The sequence below is a fragment of the Tenrec ecaudatus genome, chromosome 10, assembly GCF_050624435.1.
Source record: "Tenrec ecaudatus isolate mTenEca1 chromosome 10, mTenEca1.hap1, whole genome shotgun sequence".
NCBI lineage: Eukaryota > Metazoa > Chordata > Mammalia > Afrosoricida > Tenrecidae > Tenrec > Tenrec ecaudatus.
This window is the reverse complement of record NC_134539.1, coordinates 3,753,969-3,763,765: the sequence shown is the minus strand read 5'-3', so window position 1 is coordinate 3,763,765 and position 9,797 is coordinate 3,753,969. Positions and strand designations below refer to the sequence as shown.

Genomic DNA, 9,797 nt, shown 5'->3' with positions numbered 1-9,797 from the left:
CACTGCCAGCAAGTCCATCCGGCTCACAGCGACTCTACAGGACGGAGGAGAATGCCTGCCACACACACACACACACACACACCCCACCCCCGCAAAGTTCCTGAGGCTGTATCCTATTGGGGTGCAGAGAGCCAGGCCTTTTCTCCCGTAGACACACTGGGGGACAAGGGGGTGGGACTCAGACCACCATGCTTTCAAGGCACAGTTGAGCGCTTAATTGTGGTGCTACCGGGGCCCTTGGACACAAGGACTCAGCGATGCTCCCCAATCCAAGTGTGTACAGATGCATCAAGATGTGTGTACTAAAAGGTTCACAGCCCCAACGGTCTGTGCAGGGTCAAGTACCCATTGACCTGGGTGGGAGGGTGGGGAAGAGAGGAGAAAAAAAGAGGAGCTGATATCAAGGGCTTAAGTAAAACATGTTTTGGAAATGACGATGGCAACAAATGTACAAGTGTGCTTGATACAACTGTTGCACAGGATGTTGTAAGAGCCCCCAATAAAATGGTTTTTCTTTTTAAAAAGTTACTTTTCTAAACATGGCAGAGCCAGGCCACCCACTGGACTCAAGGCACAACTGAAACCAGGCTGCTGTCTCTGGAGGGTGGGAGATGGAAGAGGCGGATACGGGTCTGGGCATATTCTGGACCGCTCCTCCTCCTCGTGGATCATGGATGTGCCTTTGAAATGCTGCTACACATTCCATCCAAAGTCTTGGTGACAGTGCAGGACTCCCCCCAGAGCCCTGGTACTGCCTGGAGGCAGCGGCCCCACAGGGATTGCTTCTGGCCCTGGCAGCCAGTCCGCCCCTCCCTCATTCCTGGGATTCTCTCCAGATGGACCCTCCCCTTCACACCCCACACCTCCATCTCCCCTCCCCTCCGTACATGCACCTGAGCAGGGATCCACCATCCCAGAGCCTTCAATATTGACCCCAGGCTACACTTTCTCTTTACAGCCAGTTAGAACAATTAAAGGGGAGGGGGAAAAAAACAACCCTATTTCAAAACCTGTAGTCTTTTTTTTTTTTAAACACCCCTGCCACCCCTGAGGGGGCTGGGGGGGGGGGGAGAAAAACCACCACCAGAACTTACTTTTACTGAGGTCTAGCCTCAGTCCAAGGGTGGCTGGGCTGGCAAATCAGACGCAACACGGGCAGGCATGGGGTGGGGGTGGGATGGGAAAGGGCCGGCTTACAATGCACTGCTCCTCTGTGTATCTTTCTGCCCACGTGACTGGGGGGGAGCTGTCCCACAGAGAGCCCTGGTGGCGCTGACGAGTAATGTTGGACTGTTTCAAACCAGCAGCAGTTCAAACCCGCTAGCAGCTTGCAAGGAGGAAGATGAGGCTGGCAGCTCCAGTACAGACTTACAGTCTTAGAAACCCTGTATAGGGTGGAGACGAGCCAGAGTCCGCTGGCTGGCAGTGTTCGGTTTGTTCATTTTTCATTGCCTTGTGGAAACAGATCCGCAGGTGTCTCCCCTGGAGAGGCTGCGGGTTCCAACCACTGACCTTGAGGTCAGCGGTTAAGGGACCCCCATGGCGACACCAGGCTCCTTTGAACTGCACTTTAAGCCCTGCAGGCGTGGTGGGTGAGTATTGGGCCACAAGGTCCGCAGTTTGAAACCACCGCAGCTCCACGGGAAAGGAGGCGACTGTCTGCCTTGTAAAGAGTCTCCAAACCCCACAGGGCAGTTCTGCTCAGCCGATAGGGTGGCCACGAGCTGGCCATGGTTTTTAAAAGAACATCTCATCCTGCTGATTCCGACTCAGCACCCCCACAGGGCAGGGTAGAGCAGATCTTTAGGGAATGCTGGGAATTCCACCCCCACCCCACGTGGGGCGCGCCCCACTGGGTTCAAGCTACAAACCTTTCTTTCCATTATCAGAGGGGCGCTTTTAACTAGCGCCTCCCCTGCGTCTCTATCATCCACTGCAGCTGAGTCGGTTGCGAGACAGGGAGTGCGTCTCTACCTGGTTTTCTTTCACAGCCAATTATCTTTCTCACTAGGAGCTGGTGGGTCTGAACCGCCGACCTCGTGTTTCCTCAGTGCAACACTTATCCCCCAGGGCCACCAGGGTTCCTTGTGAACCTTTTACAGGAATCCAGTTAGGTGTGTGAGTTCCGTGTCCATTTTTCAAACAAACCCGTTCAAGAAGTAGCCACAAGTTTAGAGAGAAGATGGGATGGAAGAGTACCACTCTGCTTAGCAACGACTTGCCCCCCCCCCCCCCAGATTTCAGAGCCCCATCAGCCTAGGAATAAAGCTATGAATTACAGACCTGGAGGCAAGCCCCTCACGGCGCTGAACGCTCGCAGACCTGGCGCGGGGGTGGGGGGCTGCACACAGCAATTCATTAATCAGGCCGAGGGGAGCCTGAGCCAGGTGCAGAGCTCCAGCGCTGGGGACCGCCAACTCCACCGCTAGGTGCCACCTCCCCCACCCCCGCCCTCCGTAGCACGAGGCCTGCTGACCGGAGGATCGCACCATGCACAGAAGCCTCTGAAAGTTCTGGGCCAGACCCCACCGGTCCCGCCGAGCCCCCAGCCGCCCCCGCCCCCATGGCCGGGGCCATCTGGGTCCGCTCAGGGCGCCTCTAGGCCACCTGCAGCGCTAAGACTCGGGGACGGAGGGGCCCTGACCCCACTCGCGTCTGCGCCACGGTGACGCGAACTTGCAGGGAGTTGGCGGCGAGCCTTCGGGCGGCCCCAGCACCCAGGGCGGCGCGCCCGCGCCCGCAGGCCCGCACTGCCCGCTGCTCCGCCCCGCGCCGAGCCCCCTCTTGGCCTCCCTCCCGGGCCACCCCGGGACCGCCGCGCGCTGAGCCCCGGCCGGGCACCGGTCCGCGGGGAGAGCGTTGGACTCCGCACCCAGGGCCCCGCGGGGAAGAGCGCCCGCGCGCGCGCCCACTCACCTCCGGCCGCCGATCCAACCTGTGCGGTCCGCCTCCCGCTCGGCTCTCCACTGTCCCGGGAGCGGGCGGAGGCGGGGCCAGGCGGGAGGGGCGGGGCCAAACGAGGAGAGGGCGGGTCGGAGGCGGGGCCTCGGCCGCAGCGCCAGACACGAACCCAAGAGCGCACGGGCCCTGGGGCGCGCCACCCAGCAGAGTGCGGCGTTCCCCAGGCCGCCTGGAAAACGAGTCTCCTGCAGCTCCGGGAGCAACAGGCGGACATTCCAGCCTGCGGAGCGCTCCGGCGGCCCCCCGGCAAACCCCCCCAACCCTGCCCGCTCCCGGAGGCGCGCCTTTGTATGCGCCTGCGCGCTGCCCTACTTCCCAAGGGGGGCGGGGGACGTCGCCCGGCTGGCGCCGCTGGGACCCGGCGCGCCTCCCGCGCACGTGGGCGCACTTTTTTCCGGGGTGATGCCTGCGTCACTCGCTTTAGTCCCCTCGGCGGGTTTGGCGCACCCCCGCTGTCCCCTCCCTCCAGGCTACCGAGACCGCGCCCCCTGCACTTTAGGGTGCCTTTCTGGTCCTGGGGAGGGGGGTCCTGCAGGTGCGACCACCCCACCCCCCACCCTACCCCTGGTGGCCAAAACCCTGGGGCTAGAACCAGGAGCGCACGCTAGAGGACAGAGGGTGAGTGTGGGCCTTGGGGTGGGAGCCTGCCCTGGACCTAGCTGGGCGGCCAGACTTGAGTTGCGAAGATGGTTTCAGAGAACAGGAAGCTTGGGGGTAAAATGACAAACCTTACTAAAATAATATTTCAAACAAGATGGAGTGTTTGGTACTCAGCAGTTGTCTGGGTGAAAAAATTTGCTCCTAAGCCCAACCTCCGCGGTGGTGGAGTTGAGTCTGCTCACCCCTCTGCGATAACTCTTTAGGGAGCAGTCTAGGGGGGAGGTCTCCTTCCAGAGCCCAAGGCATTGGAATACCTGACCTTGTGCTTGACCAGGGCTCCTTAACATCGATCTCTAAAACAAAACTCTCTACCGTTGAATCCGTACAGACTCCTATTGGACAGGGTAGAACTGAGTTTCTGGGACTAACTGTAAAGCCTTAACTTTCTCCCTCAGAGAAAGGGCTGCTGCCCTTGCCTTTAGCGGCCTAAGGAGTTAGCTCCCGCCACCAGGGGCTCCCTTCCTTAACTGGCCATTATGAATTAATAGTAATGTCTCAATATGGGTGTGTTAATAAGATTGTTGCAAAGGAACGGGAGTATTACTTGGAGGGGAAGAAAATTAAAGCTGGTTTTTACACAATTTCCCGGTCATCCTAAAACTGCGCCAGAAAATGAGCCACTTGACTGACTCCGGGAGTTTCCGCCATGCTTTTTTATCAGAGAGCATTCCGTGGCTGGTAGATTCCACGTGGATCACCAGGCCTTTCTGGGGAAGCGGAAAATGGGTGGATGCCGGATGAATGCACTCCAGGGTGGTCATGGAGATTTTAAAAAACAAAGGTTCCTTGTTCCTGTCATTCTCAGGTGCTGTAAGGACGGAAGGAGGGAGGTCGGTGATGCCAGAGTCAACAGAAATCATGGCTGTGTGTGAGAAACAGAGACAGAAAAAGGAACAAGCCTTGGCTGAGGGGGGAGCCTTCCACAGAGAGAAGGTAACCTGGAGGGCAGCTGAGAGGACCCGGGACTCCCCATGGAGGGACCCTCTAATGAAGGCCAGCCCTTGAAGGCTCTGGAATTTACCACGAAAAGAGGCTCTGTGGGTCACCCTTGCCCGAGGCATTCAGCCGGAAGGAGCCTTTTTCCAGGGAACTCTGGTTCTGGGCACAACCCTGCTCTGGGACCACACCTGAGCACCTGGCCTACTGCCCGTGACTCTGCCCCCAAACAGCTCTGGCCTCCTGGTTCTTGACAAGGGGTTGGCCCACCAGTCTGCTTTGCCACCACCTACACCCCAGAGGCCATACTCCAAACTTGCTGCCATCAAGCCGACCATGCAGGACAGGGGAGAGCTGTCCTGTAGGGTTTCTGAGACTGTGACTCTTCATGGGAGGAGAAAGCCGCCTCTTTGTCCCCAGGAGCAGGTGGTGGTTTTTGAACTACTGACCTTTAGCAGCACAGCGCCCAATGCGCTATAGCAGCAGAGCTCTGGTTTCACCAGGTGGCCTGCCACTCCCTCAGGAGCACTGCAGAGCGAAGGAAATACGTTTAAAAGCATCCCGTGGTTGGACACCCCCAGAAGACACTGAGGTGCTGATGAGGCCCACTGCCTGTGAGTCCTCAGTTCTAATGCCCAGTGACCCTGGAGGACAGAATAGAAGCCCCTGTTCTGGAAGCAGACAGCCTCATCTTTCTTCCTGGGAGTGGCTGGTGGGTTCCAGCCACCAACCTTTCCGTTAGCAGCCACTTGCTGTGCCCACAGGGATCTGTGGAAGGAAAAGTGGCCCACTGTATTTTGACCCACAGCAGGATGGGCCCACACACTGATTCCGGCTCCCAGTGACCCTACAGGACACAATAGAACTGCCCCTGTGCATTTCCAAGACTGTGACTCGTTGCAGGAGTAGAAAACCTCTTCTGCAGAGCAGGGGATGGCCTTGAACTGCTGACTGTGGTTAGCGGCCCAGGTCGGAACAGCTCCGTCTCCAGGGCTCCTTGCTTTAGTCGGTTTCAAATGGAAGGGAGGGAGGTCTTGCTGAGGGGTCACTAGGAAAAGGACAGCAGTGATGGTGGCCCAGCAAGTGATGGAGGTCACCAGTGTCACTGACTTGTACAGGGGGAAAGTACTCCATTGGCAAATGTTTTGTTAGCGCGCGCGCGTTTACAAAGTAAGGGAGCGTCAGCCTGAGGCCTGCACGAGTAAATATTATGCTCTGGAGGGACACCACCACCACCCCCCCCCCCCCCCCCGCACAGGAGTGGCGCACTGAGGTGTGAGCCGGCCTTATTCAGAATGAACAATTTTCGTTGTCTCATTGTCGCCATCATAAAATATGTATGGGACATTCAGAAGGCCGGTGGCCGTCTCCTAGGATCCTAAGTGGCGGGATTAGGTGTACAACCTGTGCCGGCAGACCCACTATTTTTAGAATGCTCCCTTGTTGAGCAGTATTTTTTGAGAGCTTCCTGTGCTCCCAACACTGGGTTAGGCTTTGTAAAGGACAAAGCAAGCCAAGCTGATTCCAACTCACGGTGCCCCTGCGTATGTCAGGGGGCACGGAGTTCCACACTGTTCCATGGTTGTCATGGTTATCAAACAGCTCCCCAGGCCGTTCTTCCTTGGCTCAAACCCACTTTAAATACCTTCAGGTTCAAAACCCCACTGTGAGGGGAGGTCCATTCCAATGGAAAGCAAGCCTAGAGGGCAGAGTAGAACGGCCCCTCTGGGGTCCCGAGGTTGTAAACCTTTGTGGGAAAAGAGAACTCAATCCTGACCCACAGCTACCCTGGAGGGCAGAGTAGAACTGCCCCAGTGGGTTTCTGAGACTTTAAATCATCTTTTTTAAAAAAACAAAAAACTTTAAATCTTTATAGGAGTAGCAAGCCACATCCTTCTCCCACAGAGAATCTGACTGATTTACTTAGCCTTGTAGTTAACAGCTAACAGTGCACCCCCACTAAATCGCCAGAGCTCCTTGTCTAGAGGGTTAAAAATGCTGACCTCCAAAAGTCACCTTCCCACACCGGGAGTCGAACCCAGGCCGCCTGGGTGAAAACCAGGAATCCTAACCACTAGACCATGTGGGAACCCTGGAGCTATTAGACCAAAAATCAGACCTACTGCTACCAATTCCTTTCTGGCTCATAGCAACCCCTAAAGGACCAACTAGAACTGCCCCTTGGGGTTTCTGAGGATGCAGAACCTGCTCAGGGAGGGACTCGCCGCTGGACGGTGAGCAGCCTGGCTCTCGCACCAGTGTGCCGCCAGGCTCCTTTAGGGGCCACAGGTCTGTGCCGCCTGGCGACCTCTGACATGAGTTTCGGCCACGAGGATTCCTTTTGTTTATTTACAAGCTCAGACAGATGTCAATCTACGTGGCCCTCTGGAATGCCTTTGCATCTCTGCGGAATCAGTGAGGGCAGGAACTGGAGGTGAGGTTCCTGGGCGCTTCCTCAGGACAGTGACCAGGTCAGTTTTCTGTCCCTACTCCTGTGACTTCCCTCTCTCCTCTCCCCGCTCGGCCTTACTGGCCTGCTCCTGTCTGCCTCGGGACACCTGTGCCTGCCGTGGTTTCTGTCTCTTGCCCCAGGACCCGTGTGGTTCCTCCAGTGCTCCCGCCACCTCCAGTGTTCACCTGTCACCTTCTCAGTGGGACCCCCTCCTCACCATGCTGTTGAAAGTTGGCGCTCCCCATCCCCATCAGCCGGCCCAGTTTCCCTCCTCTGATCTCTTTCTCAGAGTATATCCCTTGTGCCCATCTCTGGGAGGTGCAGACGGTTCACGGGCTCCGCTGCTGACCCCAGGACTGGAGGCTCAAGGCTCACATCCACCCCGAGGTGTCTCAGGAGAAAGACTTGGCAGCCACTGAAATCCCTGTGGAGCATAGGCTTGCCCTGACACACTGGGTGTCGGCATCAGTCAGGATCCATTCGCCACCCCCACCACCTCACCCACAGCCAAACAAGACTCCACCCTATTCACTAGCAGAGTACATTCATGCTCATCTCTCCAAGCCGCTGCCCAGACCCCACCCAGGCAGAGACAGAGGCTGCTCTCTTCTGTTCCCAGACCCCTGCCGTGTCCACTGGTATCTCCCCCACCCTGCCAGGCCCTCAAACAGTGCTCACAGCATATGTGCCTAGCGCTTAGTGGGTCACCCAAACCCACTGCCGTCAAATCGACGGCCTGCCCACAGCGACCCTGAAGGACAGGGAAGAGCTGCCCGTGGGTTTCCGAGTGGGAAGTAGTATTGTGTCACAATTAGGTCAATTAGCCCACACGTGACTTTAATCACAATTAGTAAGCCTTTATGAGCCGGCAATCGTGGGGCAGCGAGAGCCAAGTTCTCTTAAGACCCACAGAGCTCAAAGTGGGTGGTTTTTACACCAGGGAGAAAACGAGACATAGGGGGCAGGGTGGTGGTACGATGTGTGGAGGAAAGGGGAACTTGGATACAAAGGCAAAGGGGGCAGCAGATGGCCACCCAGTGTTGGGAAAGGGGAGACTTGGAGCAGGGGTTTAGACGCTTATCAGCAAAATTGAAACTAAACGGCAGGGTGAAGCAGCTCCGGCAGTGACAAGAGGAAGTACAGGATTTACAAATTGGTCTAACGTGGGTCAGTACAAATGGTTATACTCAGGTTAATTAACACAGTATGACTACATTGTTAAAATGGCTACATCTGCATCACCTGCTGCATCATAGCCACCTTGGGGCTCACTGTGGTGGGTAACCACAGAGGAAAGTCCCCATTGTTTTCCCAGGGAGCCGGGGGTTTTGAACTGTTGACCTTGCAGTGAGCAGCTCCACTCATCCCCACGGCTCCTTGGGGAACACAGGTGTTGAATTAAAGGATGAAGTAACCACGTGCAAACCTAAACTCAACCTGCTCCTGTGAGCCGCCCCAGAGGACAGGGCAGACGCCCATCGCGTTTCCAAGGCTGTTCACTTCGGAAGCAGATGGCCGAGTCTGCCTCCCTCGGAGCAGTTGGTGGGCTCGAACCTCTGATCTCTCCATTCTCACCGGAATACTTCATCACTGCGCCACCAACCCTCCTCAATCACAGTCAGGGGCTTGGTTGCTCCCGTTGCTACCATGAGTGGCTCACGTGAAGATTCAGTTGCCGGTTCATTTTCCAGCCAGGTCTCTTGAAAGCCGTTCGGGGAATCCTGTAGAGGTGCTGGCCGTGCAATGTGCCTGGAGAAGATCACCGTCTCGAGAGACAGTTTGTTTTTCCGGTTAGGTGGCTAGGGGCCACCAGGGTGATTCCGACCCCCGGTGGTGGCGGCGGCGGCAGCCCAGTGTGCCACAGAACCACGCTCTGCCTGGGCCTGTGCCGGCCTCACCATCGTCGCTGGTTGCAGCCACCGTGTCCGTCACTGCTCTGGTCCACTGACCCTTCCTTCCAACGAGCGTGCTGTCCTTCTCTGGGGACTGGCCTCTCCTGGTTACAAGGGTCACGTATGGCCAACACAGATGAACATTTCTAGAAACAAACCAACCTCGAGGGGGGGGGGGGGACAAACAAACAAAAACCCCGAATGTCCTTTTAACCAAAGAGAGAGGCCATCCAAGTCAGAACTGGAGACTTTTTCCTAGCCAGATCACACCCTGTCTGGTGGCCCTTGAGAGCCGGAACAAGACGTCTGTTCGCCGTGGGCACCAGGAAGGCCAGAGCGGCAGGGGGTACTTCACAAGGAATGAACTAGCAGCATGCCTTTCCTTGCTGGACTGCGCATCGGCGACTCGCTTGTAGTATGGTTCTCCTACCCCCCACACAGAGCTACTGCTCCATCAAAGGCCAGGATTCGCCCCGCTCCGTGCTACCTGGACGCACGCACCCGGCCCTGCTCACCAGAGAGGCTGGCTTCCTGTGGCCAGTGTGTCCAAGGAGGGCTCCCTAGCTCACCAGAGAGGCTGGCTTCCTGTGGGCAGTATGTCCAAGGAGGGCTCACTACGGTGGGGTGGTTCTTCCACACGACACACCAGCCAGCAGGACAGCAGCTAACCTCGGCAGTGATGGGTCAAGTGTGACAGTTCTTGTCGCTTGACTAGGAGGCCCTTGCGCGCGGTCACTGGGCCGTTGCAGCCCTCCTCTGCGTTCGAACGTCGGACCACGTGGAAGATGAGATACCACAGACATGTTGGCACGACCACGGGCGGCCAGAAGGGCAAACAGCTCTGTCTGGGAAGAAGTCCAGCCGCGGTGCCCCTTAGAAGCAGAGACGGCGAGACT

The 9,797-nt window shown here is 57.1% G+C and overlaps 1 non-coding gene across 1 annotated transcript; it reads right to left on the bottom strand.

Annotated features, from left to right (window-relative positions):
- Positions 1–6,574: 6,574 nt before the first annotated feature.
- On the bottom strand, positions 6,575–6,646 carry TRNAE-UUC (transfer RNA glutamic acid (anticodon UUC)). The gene has a single exon. It is a non-coding gene; the product is annotated as a tRNA-Glu (tRNA).
- Positions 6,647–9,797: the final 3,151 nt, after the last annotated feature.